Source organism: Dipodomys spectabilis, unplaced genomic scaffold (assembly GCF_019054845.1).
Source record: "Dipodomys spectabilis isolate Male_0828 unplaced genomic scaffold, ASM1905484v1 ptg000148l, whole genome shotgun sequence".
In the NCBI taxonomy this organism is placed as follows: domain Eukaryota; kingdom Metazoa; phylum Chordata; class Mammalia; order Rodentia; family Heteromyidae; genus Dipodomys; species Dipodomys spectabilis.
In genome coordinates this window covers 2,999,387-3,014,285 of record NW_024870825.1, presented here as the reverse complement: position 1 = coordinate 3,014,285, position 14,899 = coordinate 2,999,387, and the positions used below count along the sequence as shown (strand labels likewise).

The window sequence follows — 14,899 nt, the reverse complement described above, 5'->3', positions numbered from 1 at the left end:
ACAGGCTTTGAGAAGTTTAGGTGGTATCACTTTTTTTTTTGGATCCGGTCGTGGGGCCTGAACTCTGGGCCTGGGCGCTCTCCCTCAGCTCTTCAGCTCAAGGCTAGCGCTCTACCACTTGAGCCACAGCGCCACTTCCGGCTTTTTTCTTTTTGCTTATGTGGTGCTGAGGAATCGAACCCAGGGCCTTGAGTATGCAAGGCAAGCGCTCTACCACCTTCCCAGCCCTCACTTTTTGTTTTAATAGAAACTCCTAGTTTACTGAAGTAAAAGTATATGATAAGCCAGCACTGGAGGCTGACCCCTTTAATCCTAGCTAGGAGGTTGAGATCTGAGGATTTCAGTTCAAAGCCAGCTCAAGTAGGAGAATCCATGAGACTCTTAGTCCCAATTAACTACCAAAAGCCAGTGATGATACTGAGGCTTAAGGTGGTAGAGTGCTAGCCTCAAGCAAGTCAAGCTTTGGGACAGCACCCCAGGACCAGCACACAGACAGACAGACAGACAGACAGGCAGACACACACACACACACACACACAGCCTGAAAAAAAGAAATCAGAAGTTGCCTTATTTGATTTTTCAAAGCTCTTTTCTAAAAAATGATGTGCCCCAATATATCTTTAAGTAGCCAGTTAAAAATCAGTTTTAGCAATGGAGGGGGTAACAATGCTCAATAGGAAGTGTACTCATTACCTTGCTCATGTAACTGTAACCCTCTGTATAGTATCTTTACAATAAAAAATTTAAAAAAAATCAGTTTTAGCTGCTTAAGGGTGACCCCATAGACGCACTGAAAATTTTGCTATTAAACTTCAAGGTACCTGGAAAAATCCGTGTTTTCTGGTCACTGGGTTCCTGGTTCCACTGGAAGAACTTGCACTTTTCCTGGCACTCTTTCTGTTTCAGTGGCTTAGTCTACAAACGACATGCATTAGGGCCTATCTCTCACTCCCACCTTTAGTGCCCTTTGTAAGAGAAAGTAGGAGACAGACATGTAAGTTTGCTCAAGTCAACAGCCAGGGAGACAAATCTTTCTGCATTCATGAATCTTTAGGTACTCTAGGATCCACGTGAACTGTGTGTAGTGTGTGTGTGTGTGTGTGTGTGTGAGTGCTGGGGCTTGAAGTCGGGGCTTGAACTCGGTGCTTGGGTATTGTCCCTGGGCTTTTTTTTGTTGTTGTTGGTCGTGGGGCCTGAACTCAGGGCCTGGGCGCTGTCCCGCAGCTCTTCAGCTCAAGGCTAGCACTCTACCACTTGAGCCACAGCACCACTTCCAGCTTTTTCTGCTTATGTGGTGCTGAGGAATCAAACCCAAGGCCTCATGCATGTAAGGCAAACACTCTACCACTGAGCCACCTTCCCAGCCCCTCCCTGGGCTTCTTTTGCTTACAGCTAGCACTACCACTGGAGCCACAGATGTATTTCTGGGTTTTGGGCTGTTAACTGGAGATGAGTCTGGTGGGGGGAGGGATGTGGCTTAGTGGTAGAGTACTTGCCTAGCATGCACGAAGCCCTGGGCCCAATTCATCAGTACCACATACACAGAAAAAGCTGGAAGTGGCACTGTGGCTCAAGTAGTAGAGTGCTAGCCTGGAGCAAAAGATGCTCAGGATGGTGCCCGGGCCGGAGTTCAAGCCCCAGGACTGGCAAAAAAAAAGTCACGATTTTTTTACTTTCCTGCTTGAGCTGGCTTTGAACCTCAGTCCTTAGACCTGGGCTTCCTGAGTAGTTCCTATCACAGGCTTGAGTCCCACTACCCAGCATCATTTTTTTTTTTTTTCTTTATTTAGTCAATTCTGGGACTTTTAGCTCAGTGCCTCATCTCTCAGCTGGCTGGCTTGCTCATAGCTGGTGCTCTACGACTTGTACCATGCCTCCAACCCAGCATTGTTAGGTAGTTTACAGGAGCAAGCCATAAGCACTCAGCTTTGCATGCAAGTTTCCTTATTTGTAGGAAATAATAATGCCGCTTTCCTAAGATTTCTGAAAGCATGTCATGGGACAAAGCAACCAAAGCCTCTTATATAGCATCAGTGAGTGCTGGTGCTCTGAGCACCTCCCAGGTAATGCCACTGGCTGACCCTGAAGTCTCCTGAGAGACTTGCTGATAACAGTACCCATAGAGAGTCCCGTAGCCAAGTCCAGCTGGGAAGGGCTGCTACCAAAAGCACTTAAAGATGCACTGGTCCAGTGGGAGAAAGAGCAGCCTGAGCATGTCAGAACATGGTGGACTAAGGCCTCCTACTCTGTTTGACCCGATTCTAGCTTCTTCTGTTATACCTTCTCTATAAACTATGAAATTTGACTCCGTTGTGGAAAACAGAATGAATGGAGAAAAGTACATCCAACTGTATTTGACAAAGTTTCCTGGTGGACTCCCACGTTATCCTAATTCTGCATCATCATCTGACTATTTACTTATGTGCACCTTACTTAAACTTGTCAATCTAATTCCTGAATCATTTTCTCAATCTGTCTTGGATTCTTATAGTATTTTCTTCTTTGTAATGTGATTCAAGCTGCTTATATTGCCTGCTCTGTGTTACTCTTCCAGACACTGGTTCAGATGAGAAAGGAGAGTGCACATCACACTCTGGCCAGCTTTCTCCCAACCTCAGGGGAAGGAGGCAAAGCTGCCATTCCCCTTCCTTCCCTTGCTGCCTCTTAACTCTTATTCCATTGTGTCTGTGAAAATGTCTCCTTTTAAGTGCTGGTCCTCTGGATTGGCTATCCTCTCCTCTTACCCAGACTTGTGTCTTCTTTACAACCCTGTCATTGCTCCAGATGTCTCCAGTGCTCTGGCTGCTTGGATTCCCTGATGTCTTCACTGTTTAGGCTCACTTCCCTTCTGCATGGTGACTGGAAATTGTACTGCATGGCCAGTGTTTACTTCCCAATTCCTCCCAAGTGTGGCTGCCCCTCTTTGACTGTTCGAAGACCAAGCTCAGTACTATGGTTCAGCAGGGTACAGGTGGCTCACACTTGTAAACCTAGCTACTCAGGAGGCCAGCCCAGAAAAGTTTATGAGATTCCTCAATGGTAGAGCACTATCCTTGAGCAAAAAAAAAAAAAAGCTAAGGGACATCACCCAGGCCCCGGGTTCGAGTCCCAGTTCCCACACTAAAAGACAAGCTGCCAGATGTGAGTGGCTCACACCTGTAAATCTAGTTACCCAGGAGGCTGAGATCTGAGAATCACAGTTCAAAGCCAGCCTGGGCGGGAATGTCTGAGACTTTTACTGCCAATTAACCACCAAAAAGCCAGATGCTGTGACTCAAGTGGTAGAGTGGTAGTGCAAAAGCTCAGGGACAGTACCCAGGACCAGAGTTCAAGCCCCAGAACCAGGAAATATGTTTGTGTGTGTGTGTAGACACACACACGTATGTATATTACATGTACGTACATATACATATATACAGTTTGGTTTTCTTCCTGGCTTAAAAACATTGGGAGCCCATTGCATTGAGAACCTGGACGTTTACTTCCCTAAGAGAGACCAGAGTTAGTTAGCTAGAGAACAGAGATCAATCCCACAGGGATTGTTTTGTTTGCTTGTTTTACCAGAAACTTCCTTCTTGAGGTTTAGAGCACATAAAGTCTCCACCCTGGCTGGCGCTGGCTTGGAGGGCGCGTGCTCACGGCTGCGTGGTGAGCCCCGGGAACCGGCAGGACCAGGCTGTCCAAAAGGAAGCCTCACTCACCCGACCGGGCCGTGCCACGTCTTACCCACACTTGTCAGTCCACTTCAGTTCCTGTCCCTCACTCACCCTGTCTGGGATCCTCAGTGTTTCCTCCTTCCTCCTTTTCCCAAGCAAACTGCGAGCACTGCTCGCCGGCCTCTGGCCGCTGGCCCACAGGGGATCGGCCTCCCCCGCTGACCCCAATGTGTGGAGGGGTCAGGGTCTCCCCCCTGACCCCAATGTGTGGAGAGGCCAGGGGCTTCCCCTACCCTCTGACCTCAATATGTGGAGGGGTCAGGCCTCCCTCCCCCTGGGGACCCCGTCAGGACGTCCTGCTGGGGTCAGGGAGTCGGGTCCTCAAGGAAGGTTCGAGGCACAGGGCGAGCCGGGCCCCGCGCGGCCCTCGCCTCCCTGGCCTGGGGTGGAAGCATGGCAGGACCCCGTGACCACGTGACCCTGTGACCCCGCAGGGCCGCATCGGCCCCCACCTTCCCGCGGGCCGACGCCCGGCACCGTGCGGGCGTGCGGGGTCACACAGGAGGTGATGTCACACTGGCCAGTGGCCTCTTAACTCCGGACCCCGCGGCTGCCCTCAGACGTCCACCAGCCACCCTGGCGCCTGCCGAGCGACGGGGCGGGGAGCCGGCGCCCCGCACCGGTGCCCAGCCGGCCGCCCGCGGAGGCGCGCCCGCCCCCGTCGCCCGCGCCGCCCCGCGACGCCGCAGCGCTGGGGGCCCGAGCTGCGCTCCGCCGTGGTAGGGGTCCTGGCGCGGGCGTGCGCGCCTCCGCGGGGGTGGGCGTGCGCGCGCGCCCGAGAGGAGGAGCGTGCGTGCCCGCCCCCGCGGGGAGGAGAGTGGGGAGGTCGCCTCCGTGGAGAAAGGGGGGAGGTCGCGTGCGCGCCTCCGCGGGGAGGAGCGTGCGTGCGCGCCTCCGCGAAGGGAGGGAGAGCTTGCGTGCGGGCCTCCGCGAGGGTGGCCGTGCGTGCGCGCCTCCGCGGGGAGGGGGGGACACCTTGGAGGGACCGGGAGTGTGCACGCGCGCCTCCGGGGAGGCGGGTGGGGGCGGGGGGAGGATGCGCGCGTGCTTCCGCGGAGAGAGGGAAGTGCAGGCGCGCCCCCGAGGGGAAGGCTGGGGGCGGGGCCTCGGCGCTCGCGCTCGGCGCTCGACTGGTAGCGTCTGGCGGTCGCGGGGCCGCGGAGCCAGGCCCGGCTGAGGCCCCGGGCGGCGGCGGGAGGCCGGGCGGGCGCGCGCGGGGCCGAGGCGGCGGCGGCGGCGGCCGGACGGCGTGGCGGGCGGGAGTCTGGGCGGCTCCCCCCCGCGGCACGGGCGCGGGGACGGCTCCGGGAAGCGGGGCCGGGACCCGGGCCGGCTCGCGCGGGGGCTAGGATGACCCGGCGGCGGGGGCCGGGATCGCGTCGTCTCCTCAGCGTCCTCGCGGCGGCCCCGGCGCGCGGCTGAGACCCAGACACACCGGCGGTGAGTCCTGGGGCGCGGGCGGCGGCGGCGGGCACGGGACGGGGGACGCGGCGCCCGGTCCTCCTCCACCCCCCGTCCTCCTCCTCCCGGTCCTCCTCCTCCCGGGCTTCCTCCTCTCAGTCCTCCTCCCGATCTCCCTCCTCCTTCCGGTCCTCCTTCCGGTCCTCCTCCTTCCGATCCTCCTCCTCTCAGTCCTCCCGGCCCTCCTCGTGCTCCTGGCCCTCCTCGTGCTCCTGGCCCTCCTCCTCCCGGTTCTCCTCACCCCCCCCTCCGTCCTCCTCTCGGTCCTCTTTCTCGCCCCCCTCCCTCCGCCCCCGTCCTCCACCCGCCCAGGAGCTCTGGGGAACTTCGGCCGCCCGCACCGCTTCCCAGAGCTTTGTCTTAGAAACCAAAATAAACCGGAAACGAACCGGAAATAAACCCGGGCGGGGGTCCTGAGGTGACCCTGGCGGGGTCGTGAGATGAGATGACCCCTGGAGCAGCGTGGTCCCCGTGCCCCGGGCCCTCGGAGGTCATGACACCTCGTTCGTCGGTTCGCACGCTCGTCCTGGGCCGCGCACTCGTGTGTGCGCAGGCCCGTCCTCGTCCACGAACTCGTGTGTGTGTGTGTGTGTGTGTGTGCACGCACGCCGGTCCTCGTCCTCGCACTCGTGTGTGCGCATGCCCGTCCTTGTCCTCGTACTCGTGTGTGCGCACGCCCGTCCCCGTCCTCGGCCGCGCACTCGTGTGTGCGCACGCCCGTCCCTGTCCGCACTCGTGTGTGCGCACGCCCGTCCTCGGCCGCGCACTCGTGTGTGCGCATGCCCGTCCCTGTCCGTGCATTCGTGTGTGCGCATGCCCGTCCAAGTCCGCGCACTCGTGTGTGCTCACGCCCGTCCCCGTCCGCGCACTCGTGTGTGCGCACGCCCGTCTTCGTCCTCGCACTCGTGTGTGCGCATGCCCGTCCCTGTCCGTGCATTCGTGTGTGCGCATGCCCGTCCATGTCCGCGCACTCGTGTGTGCGCTTGCCCGTCCTCGTCCTCGCACTCGTGTGTGCGCATGCCCGTCCCTGTCCGTGCATTCGTGTGTGCGCATGCCCGTCCCTGTCCGCGCACTCTTGTGTGCGCACTCCCATCCGTCCCTGGGCCCCCCGCGCGGCCAGCGGCGTGACGTGGAGGGCAGTGGGCCAAACCAGTGGCCCCGGTCCTCATAGAAGCCACAGCCTTGTGTTTGTAACGCTGTCAGTCTCTGGACTACAGGGAGCACGAGCCTTCGCTAGCCCTCCCCTCCGCGCGGGGCCTAGAACCTTCTCTAAGCCTTTAAACGTCTTTGCTGTGTGCCGCTGTGGTTGGGTGCTGGGACCTCGGGGTCTCTCTGTTCTCTAATGACAGGGCGAAGACTGTCGTTGGCTTTAAGAAGACAGTGTTTCTGTTCAGAATGTATTCGGTGTAGGGTTTGGGTTTGAGCTTGGAGGCCGCACAGCCTCTGGGTGGAATGGCGTATGAGAACTCAGTATACCGCGGTCAGCAGTAGGGTTTTGGCTGGTGGTAACTCTTCCTTGGGGTCTGAATACTGAGCCACTCTCAGGTTGGAGGTGCTCTACCACCTAAGCTGTACTTGGAGTCTTTGGCAGATGGAATAGTCTAGCCACATCTGGACATTCTAGGTTTTTTGTTTTTTTTAATTTAATTTTTGCTTGTCCTGGGGCTTGAACTCAGGGTCAGGGTACTGTCCCTGAGCTTCTTTTGCTCAAGGTTAGTGCTCTACCACTTGAGCCATAGCGCCACTTCCAGCTTTTTCTGTGTAAGTGGTAATGAGGAATCAAACCCAGGGCTTCATGTATACTTGACAAACACTCTACCGCTAAACCACCTTCCCAGCCCCTGTTACAGGTTTTAGAGCAATGAAGTTTACAACCAAACTAGAACTTTCTCTTAGAAGAAAATGTCAGGGGCTGGGAAGGTAGCTCAGTGATAGAGTGCTTGCCTTACATGCATGAGGCCCTCGGTTTGAAGTGGTGCTGTGGCTCAAGTGGTAGAGCGCTACCCTGGAGCTGAAGTGAGGGACAGCGCCCAGGTCCAGAGTTCAGGCCCCACAACCGACCAAAAAAAAAATTGTCAAAATTCACAGTTCTCTGGAAAACAGAATTTTTTCATTACATGTATTTGTTTTTGTAAGTACTGCTCTGTCACTGTTTTGTTGGCAGAAATGAATGAACCAAATCTGCCTTGTGAATTTCTTACATTAGGAATTTGTATAGGTTGTTAGTTGTGTATTGTAACTAGCACTCTAACACTTTGAGCCATGACATTTCCGATTTTCTGGTGGTTAATAGGAGATAACGTGTCTTCCCAACTTTGCCACGAAGGCTGGCTTCCAACCCTGATCCTGATTGCAACCTCCTGAGTAGATACAATTACAGTTGTGAGCCACTGGCACCTGACCTTTGTGTAATTGGTCTTTTCGTAATTTCAAGTAATTTTGTAAACAAGCTGCTTGATCTGCCAGTTGCCAGAATGTTTTTGTTTCTTAAAATGATTACTATTAATTCCTTCTCAATTTCTTCCTCTATGGTTCATACCATTCTGAACACAAGTTACCAATATTTTTTTTTTAAAGGAGACTAGATATTGCTATGTTGACCTGACCTCAAACTCCAGCTCAAGGGATTCTCCCGTATCTGGCCTGGGCGCTCTGTGAGCTTCTTTTTGCTCAAGGCTAGCACTCTACCACTTGAGCCACAGTGCCACTTCTGGCTTTTTCTATGTATGTGGTACTGAGGAATGGAACCCAGGGCTTCATGTGTGTTAGGCAAGCACTCTACCACTGAGCCACACTCCCAGCCCTTTGAATCCTTTTTTGTTTTGTTCCTAGTGTCCTTTTTAGTTGTTGAAATCCAGCCCCTACATGCCTAATGTTTCTATATCACATAATTTGGTGCTTTAAACAATTACATAGCAGGGTGTAAAGTCCATTTTTCCTCTTTTGGGGGTTATATCACTTTTAGCAGCATTCTGAGGTCACTGGAGATAAGGAAACTTAGTTATATTTCTTTTGGATATTTTTAAGGGCAACTGGTACTGTGCTTTTTCCATATGTTTAACAGAAAAGAATCAGAAGATCTGAATTCCTCATTGGCATTTCTGCTCATTAGCTGTGTGTGAAACTCCTTAAGTCTTTTTGAGTCTCCTTTATTTCCATCTTAGAATTAGGGATTTTAGAAAGATCTGTTAGCTGTAAAAGTCCTGCACTCTGGGGCTGGGAATGTGGCCTAGTGGTAGAGTGCTTGCCTAGCATGTATGAAGCCTTGGGGTAGATTCCTCAGTACCACATACACAGAAAAAAGCCGGGGGTGAGGGGTGGGGGAAGTCTTGTACTGATCTTTTTTTTTTTTGGCCACTGTGTTTTCTAGCCAAAAATGTCTTCATGCTCTACACAGTTACTCATTTTGTCACATCCCTTGGCATGCTGGCAAAAGTTATCATATTCTCTGTGAAAGAGACTTCCACCCCCATCTGCCAAACCATTGTTACTTTACTTAGAACCTTCTGCCTTCTACTAGCCCAACTGAATGGAATTCTCCCTCTTAATATTATTTATACTTCTTACTGATTTCTGCTTTCTTAACTTGACCTTGTTCTTGTGCCTTTTTCCTTTCTCAAAGCACTTTTTGTTTTTTCATTTTTCATTTGTTTTTCCAAATCAAAGAGAATTATTGAAATTTAGAAAAACATATCCCGCATACAAAGAAAGCATCCTTCAGCCAGTTTACTAATATCTGCAGCTTAAAATTTATTATCTTGAAGTAGTTATACATAGGAGTTTTAAATCACATCTTTTATGAATACAGTGCATCTTGATCAGCATCACTCCTTCCTTCTTTTCTCATCTGTCCCAACCTCATCCATTCTCTCCTTACCTATTTTCACATATGTAATTGAGTATCATAACTGCATTTGCCTACCATCCTTCTCTCCTCAGTTTTTTTTGTTTGTTTGTTTGTTTTTTTGGTCAGTTGTGGGGCAAGCCCACAACTGGTCCCTGAACTCTTTTACTCAAAGCTAGCTCTCTACCACTTTGAGCCACAGCACCACTTTCAGTTTTTGAGTGGTTAATTGGAGATAAGAGTCTCATGGGGACTTTTCTGCCCTGATCCTTAGATCTCAGCTTCCTGAGTAGCTAGGATTACAGATGTGAGCCACCAGCGCATGGCCAGAGCATTTTTTAAACAGCTGAAGTTATGTATAATTGTAGTTATGCTGGTAGCTAGCACTCCTTTTTTCCATGCCCTGATTTTGCAGTACCAGTTGAGTAACTGGGTTGTTATATATTTGCATTGGAGCGAAGTAAATACTACAGGAAGGAGGGGGCGAACTTTGGTTCAGTAGTGTTTTGCAGGTTCCAGGCTCACTTTTCCTTCTTTTTTTTTTTTGTCTGGTCATGGGGCCTAAACTCTGGGCCTGGGCGCTGTCCCTCAGCTCTTCAGCTCAAGGCTAGCGCTCTACCACTTGAGCCACAGCGCCACTTCTGGCTTTTTTCTTTTTGCTTATGTGGTGCTGAGGAATCCAACCTAGGGCTTCAGGCATGCAAGGCAAGTGCTCTACCACTGAGCCACCTTCCCAGCCCTCACTTTTTCCTTCTATAGGACTATATTTCACACACACGCACACATATGTGTGCGTGTGTATATATATGTGTGTAGGTATATGTATATTTGTGTATATATCAGTATATATGTGTGTATATGTGTGTATATATAGACACATATATACTGTCTTATTGCCTTCTGAGATCTCCATATGTTTATATATTTGAGAAGTATGTGTAGAAAGGTATATGTGAGTTATGCCTTTCTATTCTAGCTAGTGTTTACCCATTGTGTATGCCAGTCATTATGCAGAACTGGAAGAGTGGAGGCAGAGAGAGATTGAGAAAGGAAAAGGGACAATAGTTAATGACACTGTAGTACTGTATATTGAAGATTGTCCCTAAGGATCTTAAAGTGTAGCAGTCAGATTTATTGAAGTAATTATGAATGGTGACACTTACAATCCAGAGCAACCCACAAGTTAGAATGTGAGCCTCTCCTTGTCTGCCTTTTTGGGTCCTGCTTCTTTCACTACTTTCTCTACTGTTCCATTCTGTCACACTCATCTCTTCCTCAAAAGTGCTTCTATCTCTTTTCACCTGAGTGGCTCCCTATCAGTCTTAGTTTAAATGCTACCATCAACAAAAGGCCTTTCCTGGCCACTGTATCCTTTATATCCTCATGTTTGCTTTCTTCAGTGCATTTAACACTAGTTGCTATTTCTTGGAGAGAGAAGGTGTGTATTTCTGTGTATATATAAGCTCAAGAGATAAGAGATTTTGTCCATATTGAATACCACTCTTAGGTGTAGAATAGTCCCTGGCAGAAAGATAATAGGTCTCAACATGTTTGTTATAGAAAAACAATAACTTGGGGCTGGGAAGGTGGCTCAGTGGTAGAGCGCTTGCCTTGCATGCATGAGGCCCTGGGTTCGATTCCCCAGCACCACATAAGCAAAAAGAAAAAAAAAGAAAAACAATAACTTTGTTTAACGAACAAAATATGTTTGTGTAAGTGTGATAAAGTATAAAGAATCCCAGGGTGCTAGCTGGGTGCCGGTGGCTCATACTTGTAATCCTAGCTATTCAGGAGGCTGAGATCTGAGGATCACAGTTCAAAGCCAACCCCGGGCAGGAAAATCCATGGCCTCGTATCTCCAATAAACCACTAGAAAACCAGAAGTGGCGCTGTGGCTCAAGCGGTAGAGTGCTCGCTTTGAACTGAAGAGCGCAGGGACTGCGCCCAAGCCCAGAGTTCAAGTCCCACGACCGACAAAAAAAAAAAAAGAATCCCAGGGTGCTGTGGGAACCTGACCCAATATGAAGAAGCCTCCTTTTGTTTTTTTTGTCAGTCATGGGGCTTGAACTCTGGGCTTAGAGGCGCGGTCCCTGCGTTCTTCGCTCAAGGTTAGCACTTTACCACTTGAGCTACAGTGCCACTTCCGATTTTCTAGTGGTTTACTGGAGATAAGAGTTTCACAGGGGCTGGGAAGGTAACTCAGTGGTAGAGTGCTTGCCTTGCATGCATGAGGCCCTGGGTTCGATTCCTCAGCACTACATAAGCAGAAAAAGCCAGAAGTGGCACTGTGGCTCAAGTGGTAGAGCTCTAGCCTTGAGCTGAAGAGCTGAGGGACAGCGCCCAGGCCCAGAGTTCAGGCCCCACGACTGGCAAAAAAAAAAAAAAAAAGTTTCACGGACTTTCCTGCCCGGGCTGGCTTTGAACTGAGATCCTCAGATCTCAGCCTTCTGAGTAGCTAGGATTACAGGAGTAAGCCACCGGCGCCCGGCAAGAAACCTAGTTTTAAAGGTTTTTCCAAATGTATTTGCTAAGGTCGGCTAAGGAATAATCCAGCTAAAGGAAAATAATTTCCCTCTCATGTACCTGAGTGTGTACAGAGCATATGTATATCTGTACATGTTAGCTAAGGGCAAGTTCTAGAGGAAGAAATTAGTATATAAGACTGCTTTTAGGTTATTTAGGTCACTAGTTATTACATTGTTTTGAAGAGGCAAAGATGACACTGAACAACAGCAGGAATTTATTAGAGGTCTGTTGGGAAAAATTAACTCTTGGAGGTCACACCTAACCATTCCATTCAGGATTCTAATATTGGAATTCTTTGTCATATGATTATCTATATACAGTTGGGGTACCCAGTAAATGATGTTTGTTAATGTGACTGCCGTGGCATGGGGAAGCTGTTATTTATTTATTTACTTATGTATGTATGTATTTACTTATTTTGTCCATCATGGGACTTGAACTCTGGGCCTGGGCACTGTCCCTCAGCTCTTCAGCTCAAGACAACACTCTACCACTTGACCCACTGTGCCACTTCTGGTTTTCTGGTGGTTTATTGGAGATCAGAGTTGAATAGACATTCCTGCCCAGGCTGGCTTGGAACTGTAATCCTCAAATCTCAGCCTACTGAGTAGCTAGGATTACAGGCCTGAGCCATCAGCGCCTGAAGCTGTTATTTTGAATGTTTTTCAAAGTCTGATTTGAGCAGATCTCCATTTCTTTTGAGCATTAGTCTTGTGCCTATCAACTTGTGTTAGATTGGTGCAGTGGCATATTTGCAGTTATACTAAGATGGTGAAGTTCTGGGAAGTGAGGTTTGAAATAGACTTGGTTCCTGGAGTCAAGGGGTACATTATCAGGAAGTCAGAAATAACATGGGAACTATTCTCATGTGAGTTGAAAGTATTTGTAATTTTTATAACAGACTCATACTTAGTAAAATTTCCACAGATGTTAATTCTGTTTGTAGTTTGTTTGGGAGGTCTTGCCTACGACAAGAACTGTATCTCCATTTGCAAAGGCAAATTTGTTGATTCTAGCGTCTTTTTTTTGCCTGACCTTGGGGCTTGAACTGAGGGTGAGGGTTCTATTCTTGAGCCTCTCTATGCTCAAGGCTAGTGCTCTACCACTTGAGCCATGGCACCACTTCCAACTCTTTCTGGAGATAAGAGTCTCACAGATTTTCTTGCCCAGGCTGGTTTTGGCTGGTTTTTGAATGGTGATCCTCAGATCTCAGCTTCCTGGGCAGCTAAGATTACAGGTGTTAGCCATCAGCTCCCTGCTTAAATGCCGTATTTTTAAAGAGTAGTTATGAATAGTTTTTTTGTTTTGTTTTTGCCGGTCCTGAGGCTTGAACTCAGGACCTGGGCACTGTCCCTGAACTTCATTAGCTCAAGGCTAGCACTCTACCACTTGAGCCACAGCGCCACTTCTTGCTTTTTCTGTTTTTATGTTGTACTGAGGAGTCAAACCCAGTGCTTCTTGCATGCTAGGCAAGCATTCTACTACTGAGCCACATTCCCAGCCAGGATGTTTTTTTTCCCTAAGGTATTGTATTTCATAATTCTTTTCAGAATAAACCTTATAACTCCTTATTTCTAGATAGTTGATACAAACTGAAGAAGTTATATTATTTCTCATAGTACTTCTAGTTACTGAAAGTTGTGTTTATGTTTTGGATAGATCAGTACAATGAGTTCAGCAGATAAAAGGAAAACAATGTAGAAGTTTTACTTCCTTGTTCAGTTTGGCTTAATTTTACGATGATAAATACTTCACATATATTAACAGGACATTTTAATGAGGGAACTATTTTGTTTTCATATTTTTCTTTTATTTGACATTTCATTAGTAATATAGATAGATTTTGCTTCATGGCCTCACTCTTAAAGGACAGTGGCCTTAGATTTTCATTTATGCTTTCTTCAAGGTTCAGATAAATTACGGAAACTCTTCTTTAAAGTAAACCCAAACCACATTTTAGAAACTGAAGGTTGAGAATATATGTGCACGCTCTCTTCCTCTCCCTCGTGGGACCTGAACTCTGGGCTTGGGCACTGTCCCTCAGCTCTTCAGCTTAAGGCTTCCACTTGAGCCACAGAGCCACTTCTGGCTTTTTCTGCTTATGTGGTGCTGAGGAATCAAACCCAGGGTCTCATGCATAGAAGGCAAGCACTCTACCACTGAGCTACCTTCCCAGCCCCGAGAATATTTTCTTACTACCTAACTCCAGTGTACGTGTGTTTTAGTTAAACAAGGCACAAAAAAAAAATGTATCTAGGAAATGAGCCAGGCCCTGCATACTTTAGACAAGAGCTCTTCTACTGAACTGAATCTTTAGCCCGACACACTGCCTTTTGCATGTGAGTGTTGGTGCCGGTCCTGGGGCTTGAACTTAGGGCATGGATCCTGTCTCTGAGCTTTTGCTCAAGGTTAGAATTCTACTACTTGAACAAAAGCTGCACTTCTGGCCTTTTGATGGTTAATTGGAAATAAGAGTCTCATGAATTTTTCTGCCTGGGCTGGCTTTGAACCACAATCCTCAGATCTCAGCTTCCACAGGGTCTGTGGTAAACCATGATAAGGAATGATTGTATGGAGTGTATATTGCCTGAGGGAGAGAAGAGGAAGAGAGAAATGTTAGGGAACAGTGCTCAGCCTGAAGTCTTTAGTGTCTGGAGTTGAGAGTATGTGGAGTAGCTCTACGAGAACTAAAGAAAAAGCCAGGTGAGGCCCGCACATCTATAATCCCAGCACTTCCAATAACATGGAAAACGGAGGCAGGAGGACTGCAGGCCAACCTGGGCTACATAGGGAGTCCATATTTCAAAACAAACTAGAGAAAGAAGGGTTAGAGAAAGCAAAGCAAGGGGCTGGGAAGGTTGCTCAGTGGTAGAGCGCTTGCCTTGCATGCATGAGGCCCTGGGTTCAATTCCTCAACACCACATAAGAAAAAAGTCCGAAGTGGCGCTGAGGCTCAAATGGGTAGAGCGCTGGCCTTGAGCTGAAGAGCTGAGGGACAGCGCCCAGGCCCAGAGTTCAGGCCTCATGACTGGACCCCCCCCCCAAAAAAAAAAAAAAAAAAAAAGAAAGCAAAGCAAGGTGATGTTGTACAGATATGGTTCAAGATTTTTAATCTTTTTTTTTTTTTTTGGGTCCAGTCGTGGGGGCCTGAATTCTGGGCCTAGGTGCTGTTCCTCAGCTCTTCAGCTCAAGGCTAGTGCTCTACCACTTGAGCCACAGCGCCACTTCCGGTTTTTTTCTTTATGCTTATGTGATGCTTAGGAATCGAACCCAGGGCCTCATGCATGCAAAGCAAGCACTCTACCACTGAGCCACCTTCCCAGTACCAAGATTCTTAATCTTATGCTCAAAG

General features: G+C 49.3%; 1 protein-coding gene across 2 annotated transcripts in view; it reads left to right on the top strand.

Moving 5' to 3' along the window:
- Positions 1–14,899, top strand: part of Hipk1 (homeodomain interacting protein kinase 1) — a 65,235-nt gene that overhangs the window by 7,374 nt on the left and 42,962 nt on the right. The window contains exon 1 of one of the 2 annotated variants that reach the window (XM_042692270.1): positions 4,959–5,156. The exons of the other annotated variant lie outside the window; for it this stretch is intronic. The gene's annotated coding sequence lies outside the window, so the exon portion shown is untranslated. Of the gene's footprint in view, positions 1–4,958; positions 5,157–14,899 lie in introns of those variants that run through there. 2 annotated transcript variants of the gene reach the window in all.